At 29.9% G+C, this 11612-nt stretch overlaps 1 long non-coding RNA gene across 2 annotated transcripts; it reads right to left on the reverse strand.

Moving 5' to 3' along the window:
• Positions 1-3213: 3213 nt before the first annotated feature.
• On the reverse strand, positions 3214-5055 carry LOC133699217 (uncharacterized). 2 transcript variants are annotated; one of them, XR_009843249.1, is made up of 3 exons: positions 4682-5055; positions 3864-3956; positions 3214-3792 (listed from the first exon to the last, which is right to left on the reverse strand). It is a non-coding gene; the product is annotated as an uncharacterized LOC133699217 (long non-coding RNA). The 2 variants fall into 2 exon arrangements; XR_009843248.1 differs by lacking the exon at positions 4682-5055 and having other exon boundaries at positions 3864-4054.
• Between the last annotated feature and the right edge of the window lie 6557 nt (positions 5056-11612).

An 11612-nucleotide genomic window follows, 5' to 3' on the forward strand; every position in this document is an offset into this window, starting at 1 on the left:
CCAACCAAAATTTTAACCAAACATATCATGACATGCTTTTGATAAAAAAATTCAAACCATAATTTTAGCCAAATGAACATTTTATCTAAACTAACCATTGATAAAAATAATTTTTTCAAAATAATATTTTTAAATCACAATCATAAAAATTATCACAAAGACAAACTCACTTTTAGAAAAGGTTATAAGTGACAAGAAAGTTAGAATTCAGGAAAATAATAAATAAGTATGAAAGAGTTTATAGAGATTTGATGCGAAATAAAAATTTTAAATTAGTATAAATATGTAGTTACTCTCTCTAACAATAACAACCCCAAGTCCTTTACAAAATTAGTTAAAAAAAATTCACAAAACATTCTCCTAGAAAAAAAAAGTTGGCTTTCTTTAAAAAAAAACAGGTTAAAACCATCCCCACCATTCCACACACACATTCTTCAGCACACACCACACAAAGGGATAAAGAAATAAGCACAAAAACCCTCTCTCTGTATACAAGACCAAAAAAATCTATCTCTCTCCTTTTTAAAACACAAACAAAATAGACTACCATATTTTCTCCATACTAAGTTGCCCATTTCCAAGATACAAAATCCAAAACATCATGAAAGTCATATATACAAGCTAAAACAAGAGGAAGGAAAGCAAGACTATAAAAAGAAAGAAGAAATCTGAAACTTCCAACCGTTGAATCTCTCATCTCTAGTGATGGTGAGCTACATCGTCAATGCCAGTGGAGAGAAGAACACCGGTGCACCTGTATAGGCTGCCACGCGCCTCTAATCCTCGTCGACACGTGGGAATACACACCAACAGCTTCGACAGTCCTCTCAAGTGTGCAACAGACGTATCGCCGCTATCATCACTAACTTCCAGCAGTATCGTGAACCTCCTCTGAAGCTGTTAGCCACCAGCAACTTTTGTGCTCATTTCATCCACCATTAAAGGTTGAGTTCTTATGTTCTTGAACACTAATATTTGTGAGCTTATTCTTTGAATTTATGTTTTTTTACTTTAAGTTGAATCGTATAACTTAGATTTTTGAATTACATGTTGATTACTTGATTTTACGATGGATTGTGAGCTTATTCTTGAAGTGGTGTGACCTTATTCTTTGAATGGTGTTTGTGTTTAAACATTTAAACTTTGATTCATGAATTATATTTGGATTTAGGTTGGGTTATTTAAATTAACAAATGATTTGAATGTTGTTATGAAATTTTTAGTGTTGGTTGATTATTGGATTAGAACATTTGACATGAATATGATTTATTAAGCTTGATTCAATCATTAGTGTTTAGTGAGAGAGATATTATGTGATTATTGTGGTTGATTTTTATGAAGTTTTCATGGATAAAATTTTAAATTAATTAATGTTTTGGTGAGTTGAAATTAGAAATTGCATAGTAAAAAATGATTATGTGAAATTTTTTTTTTTTAGTTTAACATGGGTGTCCGGGTTAGCTTACGCGCACCTCAACTAATCCCACGGGTCCTGAAGTTAACGACCATGTAAGCCTCTAGTGGCCATCATATGAGCAACCACAGGGCTCGAACCTGAGACCATAGAGGGAGCAAACCTCTTGGTCTCAAACTCTTACCATTGGACCACCACCTAGATGGTTTATGTGAATTTTTTATTATCATACATATAGGCATTATAATGATCATCCTTCTAGATCAGATTTGGTGATGTGTGGAAAAAACAAAAAATTCAAGTTCTTTTTATAATTTATAAAGGTTTGAAGTTAACAGCTAATATTTTGATTGCTAAGAACTTTAACTTGTTTTCAAAGTCTAGGTAAAGTGATTAGTTGCGTATAACAAAAGATAGTATAACCTTTAATATACCTTACTAAGACTTTGTTGTGTTTTACTATCCATCGATTTATCTTTTGGTTAAAATAAATTCATCTCAATATAAACTATGACTTTATAAGTCAAGCCTAATGACTATAAAATCAAATAAAATTTTATTGTTTTTTTAACACTAGAAGTACATACTAAATATAAGTTTATAATCATTGATATTAAAAATAGATAAAATTATTTTTTTTAATGTTTTTGAAATTTAGATCAAGTCCACATAAGCTTAATAAACTTGTTACCAAGTCTATAATACATACAAAATATAAAAAATATTTTTTGTTTTTTTATATTTTCTAAAAAATACTAAATCAGGCAATATATTTTTTTGGTTTTTTTTCTCTTTCATATTTTTTTGTATTGTATTTTTTTTGTCAAAAATGCAAATATGATTTATTTATTTTTTGGAGAAACTTGCTTATATGAAATTTAGGACATAAATATATTTTTTTCTCCTTTTTTTAAATAAATATGTAATGTTTTTTTTATTTTTTTAACTATTTTATTTACTATTGGAAAAGTATTTTACATATAAATTTACAAACTCAAATATTAAATATAAAAAGACAAAATGGTATAAAAAACCAAAATTAATTGCAAATGAATCCTTTAAAAATCTGAAAATTAATTAAAATTAAACTAGAACATGTTTGGAAAAACATCGGAAAAAAAATTAAAAAGTATTTATCAAACACATCCTTAAAATTAATGACCTAAAAATAAAATTTTTATTTGGCAAATTTCAGCTTTGTCAGGTCTTAAGTCTTAAAGCGTTAGTCCAGTTATGTGAACTGGGCTTCCCAGCTTAGTCCAAAGTGTGGGTCTTGTCCAAAGAAAATTGTATGGGCTTTTATAAAAGTTAAAACAGGTCTTGGTGGAAGAAAAGCCAACGGGCTAGAGAAACAAAACAGCCTGCCCTTTTTTATGAAGGGTTTGGAAAGCCTAAACCATAAACAAAACACCAAACCATGATTTATATTTAGGAGATCAAAATGAGTTGTGTAATTAAAATCCTTCAGAAACAAAAGGATGTTTTGGTAAAAAATGGACAGGAAGAAACCATTTCACAAAGCCATACCACCTTCATGCTAAAAAAAGGAGACAAACCCGTGACCATGCCAAGCCTAACAACACACACGCTTTACAAAGACTGCATATTAACTTCATTTCACACAAAAGGAAACGTGGGGGCCTGCAGTTTTACTATGGTTGTCGTCAACACTTAAATAACCTTGATCCATAACCTAAGTATAATGAAAAGAGGCTTCTGGGAGTCCTATAAATCCTATGCCCTAAAGCAACACCCAGTCTATATCCATTGTCTAGCAAAACAGACATCAAGATTTCAAGTTATACCAAAGGAATGCACAATTAATGCTTTTATCGAGTTTCCATGTCTTTACAAGGACTAGGGAGGAGGACATGCCCTCCATGTTTAAAAACAAAGGACCTTACTAACGTACAGTGTAAAAAAACAAGAAGACATTTAGAGAGTGTTTGTTTCTGTGGTTGCTTCTGCGTTTGAAGCAAACCACGGAAACATATCGTTTGGTAAAATGAGAAACGTTGTTTACTATGCGTAGGACCCACCAGAATTAACGTTTCAAACGCCGGTTCGCTGAAAGCAACATTTATCTGCTTTTTCCTTAGCGTTTGTGCAGAGTGATTCACTCTGCACTGTTCTGCACTGTTCAAGTGAACAGTGCAGAGGGAATTAATTCACTCTGCCTGTTCACTTCAAGAAAAGTGCTGCAGCAGCTGCATTAGTTGCCTTGAAAGATCAAGCAAATCTACCAGTGAAGTTAGATGAATTTGGCAGAGATATCAACTTACAGAAACGGATGGATATGAAGAAAAGGGCTAAGGCTCGTCAACGCAGGAAAACTCCTTTTGATTCGAAGAGATTATCATGCATGGAGGTGGATAGTTCTGACGAGAAAATTAAGGGAGAATTGAGCACGGATGACAGTGAGAGTGACAGTGAAAAAAATAATGCTTACCAGTCAACCCGTGATTTGTTGCTCCGGACTGTTGAGGAGATCTTCAGTGATGCTTCTTCTAATATTCCCAACTTTCAGTGGTGAAAGAAAGATCTGAAACATGGAAGAAAGAATATTGAAGTGAACAATGCCCAGTGAATTAATTCACTTGGCACTGTTCACGTTAACAATGTCTCCAATGTGCATTGGACTCGTCTTGTTAACGTCTCCAATGTGCATTGGACTCGTCTGACCCATTGAAAATATTTTTTTAATTGTGTGTGACTTGAAAAAATATTGTTTAATATTATTCAATAACACTATATAAATTAGAAGTAGATCATATGATGACATAGTATTTGCAGAATTTGATCACAATTCTAATTTTATTTTTAATGATATTTTACCTGATTTTGTTGCATGGTTAAAAAACCATGAAAATTAGAATTCTTATTGGATGAATTTTATATGTGATGAAATTATAGATAAGTTAATGGAACAATAAAAAATATTTGACATAAAGTATTATTTATTTAATAATGTAATAGTTGTACTTAAATTTACAATATTTAAATTAAAAACCATCAAAATTAATATATATCTTTTTTAATTTTTTTATAACCTCAATTTGAAAAGCATTTTTTAACCAAACACATTAAATTACTTTTTGTTCAACCTCAATTTCAACCACAGTTTTAACCAAACATATATTTTTCCAAACTAACCTCAACTAAAAATATTTTTTATAAAACAATTTTTTTCAAACCACAACCACAACCGCTACCACAATACCAAACACACTCTTAACCACAAAGAAAGGAAAGATTCAGAGGCAATACCTGTTACAATGGGTCCAATCTGGCTTCTTATTCGAAAAGCTTCTTAACACTTTACTTTGATGCTCCTTTCTTTTGCTTTCGCAGGTCCTGATAAACCCCCCTTTTTACATTCTTGCCTTCCAAAGAGAACTGGGCGTCTTCCTACTCTCAAGTTGGTGACTTGGAAAGCTTCAAATAAATCACGGGCTTGAAGCCGAAGGAATAAGGTAAAAAAAGATGGAGGCAGTCTGGGTTTGGTTCCATGATATTTCAAGTAGCCGGACTTTGTCGTAATGGCATGAGGGTTAGGTCTTCCATATATGAGATGAAGATTTGTGGGTTTTCTAGCGTGGAAGATATGGAGGCTTGAGAGAGTAATAAAAGGCCTATATTTTTTTTTACACTACATTAAAATATAATGTAAACTTAGATCCTAAATTATATCATAAAATCATATGAAATTTTTTTTAATTAATTATATATTAAAAATTTCAATTAAAAATTTAAATTATATTAAAATTTAATTAAAAAAGTCAATAACATTATAATCAATGAGTAATCTAAATAAAATAAAAAAATAAATAGTATGAATCAATTAATTAATAACATGAAGAAATAAAAAGTCTGAGAACAAACTTTTCAATACAGGAAATCATTCAATGGTAAGAAATACACATGAAGCTGGTGACAACTTGATTGTTCTCATCACAATAAATTCTAATAGACCCTTTTTAGATTGCAAGTTAATGAGCCTAAACTAGTAATTAACTAACATAAATTCAATAATTAATTAAACCCCTAAACAATGTCTATTGCGCTAGAAAAAATCTAAATTAAAAATAATTATTCAAAAATAAATAATTAAATAAAATAGAATAATAAAAACAAATTCTTCATGTTAGAATTCCTCCATGGAACCCGAATCTCTAATTTTCGCATATTCTTGGCAAATTTAAGTCCTGATTTCAAACATGTCATTCTCTCTTGTTTGGATGAATTACTAGACCTGCGATGTATGATTGGAATGCTTGAGGTCATAGTTTTGAAACCCGACCAGGTAGTCGACTCGATCTAATGATCGGGTCACGGGTCAGATAGGTCGACTCGGGTCAACCCAAAAAAATCAAATAAAAACTTCAATAAATACAATTCCCCTCTCTTATCCCTCTCTCGTCAATCCGCTTTCCAGCTTTCCAATCACAAATAAACATTCTTTTTTAATCAACAGCAAATAGGCATTCTCTCTAAATTGAGAATAGAAGGTAAAGAGGAAAAGAAAATCTTAACGAGAGAGAGAGAGAGAGAACAAATGGGCATCAGAACAGAAAACAAGAACAATCATGCATCAACGACAACATTGATATTCACGTACAGAACTTTGAAGAGGGGCTTTTCCAATCATGTCTTGATGCAGAAACTGATCAAAACTGGGGATGTTGTCTTCAATGGAATCTACAGGAACGAGCAGGGATCACTACGAAGAGGATGTCGTAGTTGGGGTGGAGGTGTATTACGGGTTGTCAGGCACAGGAGCTATGCGATTGAAATTGCTTTTTCTTGTTATCTCTGTCTGCAATTTTGCATCCTTCATTTGCATCGTTTTGACTTTAAAAGGTCAAAACAAACGATGTCATTTCCCGGCTATGTATGCATAAAAAAACAAAGAGGCCGAGTCTCAGCCGGGTTTGTCCGGGTCGCCCGGGTTCTAGATCGACCCGCCGGGTCGACCGGGTTTCGCCGAGTCAACTCCTCGGCGGGTTTTTACTTAGACCCAGACCGATCCCAAACCTGGGTCGGCCAGATCCCAGGTCTACCCGTCGGGCCGGTCCGGGTTTCAAAACTATGCTTGAAGTGTCCATTTTCCAACTCAACTTTAATCGCAACAAAATTCCACCGGTAGCTCCAGATATATCTCAAACAGTTCACGAATGTCTAGTTTAACAGATTTGACAAGATTCATCTACTGACTTTGACCCTCTAAAATATTATGTTCTCGAACTCCATTTGACCTGAAAATTTACCACAATATATTTTCATGTGTCTATTATTTCCTATAAAATTTCAACTCTATCCAATATACATTTTGAAAGATATGTTCAATCTCGCAAAATTAGTCAGCAAACATTTTAAGGTCAAATTTGGACCTGACTTAGTTCATATCACAAATTTAGTAAACTCGTAAAATCGAACCGAGTTTACTGAGTTTACCAATTTTTCACGAGTCAATTCCAATTTTACTTCTATTCTAGTTTTTAGCCTGATTTTGCAGTTTAGATACATGTTGACTAGTAAAATCATACAATTTTACGAGTTAATTCATTATTTTAACGACAATAACTCAGCAGACAAAAGACCAAGGTGGCTATGAGGTGGTTTTAGGCAATATATGGCAGTTAGGTTTTTCTGTACAAAGAACAGATACGGGAGGATTTTGTTGTGATATGAGAGAGGCTTTGGGGCTAAGAAAAAGAAAAAAGGCTTAAAACCATAGGATTTAGGAGAGGAGAAACTAGGTCATCGATTTTAGAAAGTTGGTATGATGTGGACTCGAGAATGAAGAAAAGTCTGAATATGAGAGGATATGGATCGACTAGATGTTTGGAGATGTGGGATTTTTGTTGTTGCTCTTTAACTGAATAGGGGGAGGTGGATGACAATCCATAATGCAATTGAAAACGACGACATTTCTAATTTCACTTCTTCTTTATCAATTTCAAAAAAACTACATTGTGTCATTTCATTTAAATGAAAACACCGTTGTTTGGCTATCCCAAATCTAATTAGGGTTTCAACATATTCTTATTTCCATTCTAGACCCTAATCATTTGAAACCTTGTAATTAACAATCTTAATTAAACATAATTCTCGAGAATCTTCTCAATTTCACTCCTAATTATCTCTAATTAAAACATCGGCTTCTAGTGCCTACTACAATATGGTTCTTGATTTTGAAACTCTTCAATTTCATCCTCAATTGGCATTTTAAACTTTTAATTCCTTTAATTAAATCCTTGATTACATTAATTAGGCCCATCTCAAGTTTAATTAAGCTCCTAAACTTATTAATTTTTTTCTATATAGCTAAATTGACCTTAAACTTGATTTTTCTTCAAATTAAACCCATGATTAAGCTAATTAAGCACTTTCAAAGTTCAATTAGATCCTTGATCTTTTAATTATTGCAAATTGACCAAAATTAGATTTCCAAACTTAATTTTCATTCAATTAGATTCTTAATTAAGTCAATTAAACACTAAAAATGTTTAATTAAATCCTTGAACATATTAATTCTTTTAATTTTAGCCAAATTGACTTTCAAACTTGATTTTTATTCCAATAAAGTCCTTAATTAAGTCAATTAAACTCAATAAAAATTTAATTAAGTCCTTTAACTTAATTAATTATTTTAATTTTAGCCAAATCAACTCAAGCTTAATTTTTCCTTCATTAATGCTATAAGGAGGAAATGATGTTCCAACCCCTCCATTCAAATAACATGACAAAGTTCAAAGGTTATATATACCATTTGAACCACTCAGGTAAAAGGTTTATATTTTCCCTACTCTCTAAGTATTCATACTGTTATTTTCAAAGCCTTTATCATGCACAACTAAGAATAAACACTCTTATCCTTGGAATTTAAAGCTCATTCTTTTATTTATTGCAATCTCTTGTTAAAAATCATTGACTTTATCATTATATGGTCTTTAAATCCCGCTAAAAGGAATTGTTTTACAGGTGTTAGGTCTTCTATCACCAATAATCAACTTCTTAAACTCTAGATAAAGGAATATTGACATGAATGTATAATCACTCTCCATCCAAACACTAAAAAACTCTCATTCCTGAGCATATTAGATTTTGAAACAACATCAATTAGTTTTTTAATTTTGCAAAAATATTGTAGCATCATAGTTAAGAATTATAAACAAGATAATCAATTTTACCAAAAAAAAGATAGTCGATATATAATTTGCAGAAAAAAAATCTTATTTTATTGATTTTTAATTTATAATGAATATGCATATTGATATTTATATCATGTTATACAATCAATTTACAAAGTTACATTTTTCTTGAGGCTCACAATTTTCTACTTGTTTTATTTTTATTGGCATGTGTCATGGTTGAAGATGGGAAGAAGGCAATTTAATCTACTAGATACCCGTTTTACCTTGGCCCAAAGACCTATTATTAATATTGTATCAGCTCTGCCTAAATGAGGTAATAATTTTCCTTTTCTTGATACAAAATGTAATTTTTAATAGTTACTTCACTTGTACTTCACTGCAAGTTGTAGATATTGTTTTCAAAAAAATATCGGGTATGCAAGCTATCTTGATGTGTTTTTTTACCTAAAAAAATTTCAAGTGTAAATTAAAAAGCCTTTGCAAGAATCTAATTAAATAAATCGATAATCATTTATGTAAATAAACAAAAAAAAAGTCATAAACGATAACCAAAAGAGAAATTAGAAAAATTAAAAGATGAATGTAAATCAAGATATTCAAACACACAAAATAAGGCATTTACTCGATTGTGTTTATTGAATTTGTTTTTTAAATTAATAAAAAATAATAAAAATAAATACACAAATGAAACTGATTGAATAAACCTATATTGTAAAAAAAATTAAACAAGGTCGAACATATAAAAGATATTATTTAAAAATAAATATTTTTTATTTTGAAAAACAAAGTTCATTTATATAAAAGAAAAAAAATTATAGATTGATTAGAATAATATTTTCAAAAATAAAACATAAACAAAAGAATTTTTTAAAAAAACTTATATAAAAAAAAGCATGCAAAACCCTTGATCTAAATCATGAGATTAGGATAAACTCATGGAAAAGAAACTAAAGATAATCACAAAACCAATAATTAAAAAAAAAACTAATGCATAACAATAAGATTATGAAAGAAAATGAGCAAAAAAAAATGTTAAACGACTTTAACTTTTCAAACTTGTGACCCATGTCATTAGACCATAAGCGCTGCAAATGAAAAAAATACGAAGTTGAATCCCTATCAAATGGAATTTCAAAAGATAAAACTAGAAAAAAAAAATCAATTACATAAAATGATCTAAGAAATTTTTTTAATTAAAATAATGAGGGTGAATATATTAATTAAAGGACAAACAAAATTTTTCAATGCAGGGTTAAATTGAATTGAAAAATAGCTTTAAAAAGGGAAAAACAAATCAAAAGAATGAGGGTTAAATTGAAAAAAACAAAACAACATAAACTTTGATTAAATGATCAAAATTGAAAGCCAATAAAACTTTAACAAAAAAGCCATAGAAATAAATTAAAAAACATAAGAATAAAGACCAAAATGAAACATATAAGAAATTATAATTGAAAGACTAAATTGAAAACAAACAAAACTTATATAAAATGAATAAAAACAAAATTAAAAAAAATAAAAAAAATAAGGATTGAAATTACAAAAACAAAGAACTTTGATTATAGGATGAGATTAAAAGCCAATAAAATTTTAACAAAAGAGCCAATGAAATAAATTAAAAATCAAAAGAATAAGGACAAAAATGAAACATATGAGAAATTGTAGTTGAAGGACTAAATTGGAAACAAACAAAACTTTTATAAAATTAATAAGAAGAAAATAAGAAATCAAAAGAATAAGGACTGAAATTAAAAAAGAAAAAACAAAAAATTTGATTAAATGATGAAATTGAAAGCTAATAAAACTTTAACAAAAGAGTCAAGAAAAAAAAGGATTGAAATGAAAAAAAAATATATGAGAAATTTTAATTGAAAGACTAAATCGAAAACAAACAAAACTTGTATAAAAGGAAGAAGTATAAAATAAAAAATCAAAAGAATGAGGATTGAAATTGAAAAAGTAAAAACAAAGAGGGCAATCATGCACTTCACCTGACAAAAAAGAGAAAAGAAGGAAAAAAAGAAGAAGAAACTACCACTAACGATAATCCAACTACCATACACCGTCATGTGCCACACCATGAGGAAGATAACATGATGACACTTCCAAAGATATGACAAAATGTCATGTTTGGGCATCAAATGACGTCTTATGTGCTGTCCTAATGGTGTAGACACCAATCTCTCGCTGGTGTGTAATGAGCACAGACATTAATTTTTTTGAATAAAAATTTAAAAAGTCAACGAGAAAACATCAAAACGCCCCTCATGACTCTAGTAATTATATATATAAAAAAACATGTGAAAGTACAAAAGTGCCCTCGAATGCAAACTTATTTTTTGACTTTTCTATGGTTAATATCGTATTTTAACTATACAGGAAGAAGGGAATCCCTTGGCCAACAACCCAATATTTTTTTGATTATAGGGTAAAGAAGTATTTTTACTGTTTAAAAACTTATGAAAAGTTAAAAAAACCCTTGGTTAATAACTCTAATTTTTTTTTTGATTTTGAAGGTAAAAGTATATTTTTACTCCACAAAAAAATTAACATACTCCCAACAATCTTTTAATGGCCAACGTGCCGGTGGAAAAGACCAAAGCACCCCATTCTCAGGGTTTCTTCTTCTTCTTTTTTTTTTTCATCCAAGAGCAAAAATATAATCTCACCGTTGCAATCCATATTAAACTATGTTTAGTGCTACAATAAATATCCCACACCTTATATATTTTTGGTAAAATTTAGAGTCAAAGGTTCTGAGTAATGGGTGTTCTTAAAACACTCGAGCTTGTTTATTTTTGCGTTTCAAAAGTGTTTTTGAAAAGAAATGAATTTTTTTATTTTTTTTACTTAAAATTAATATTTTTTTGATCTTTTTATATCGTTTTGATGTGCTGATGTAAAAAATAAATTTTAAAAAATAAAAAATTATTATTATAATTTATTTATAAATAAAAAATACTTTAAAAAACAATCATTATCACATTACCGTAATTGTCAAACATCTATCAAGTTTTTAGTGATAAAATGGCTCCAGGACT

Source organism: Populus nigra, chromosome 7, assembly GCF_951802175.1.
Source record: "Populus nigra chromosome 7, ddPopNigr1.1, whole genome shotgun sequence".
NCBI lineage: Eukaryota > Viridiplantae > Streptophyta > Magnoliopsida > Malpighiales > Salicaceae > Populus > Populus nigra.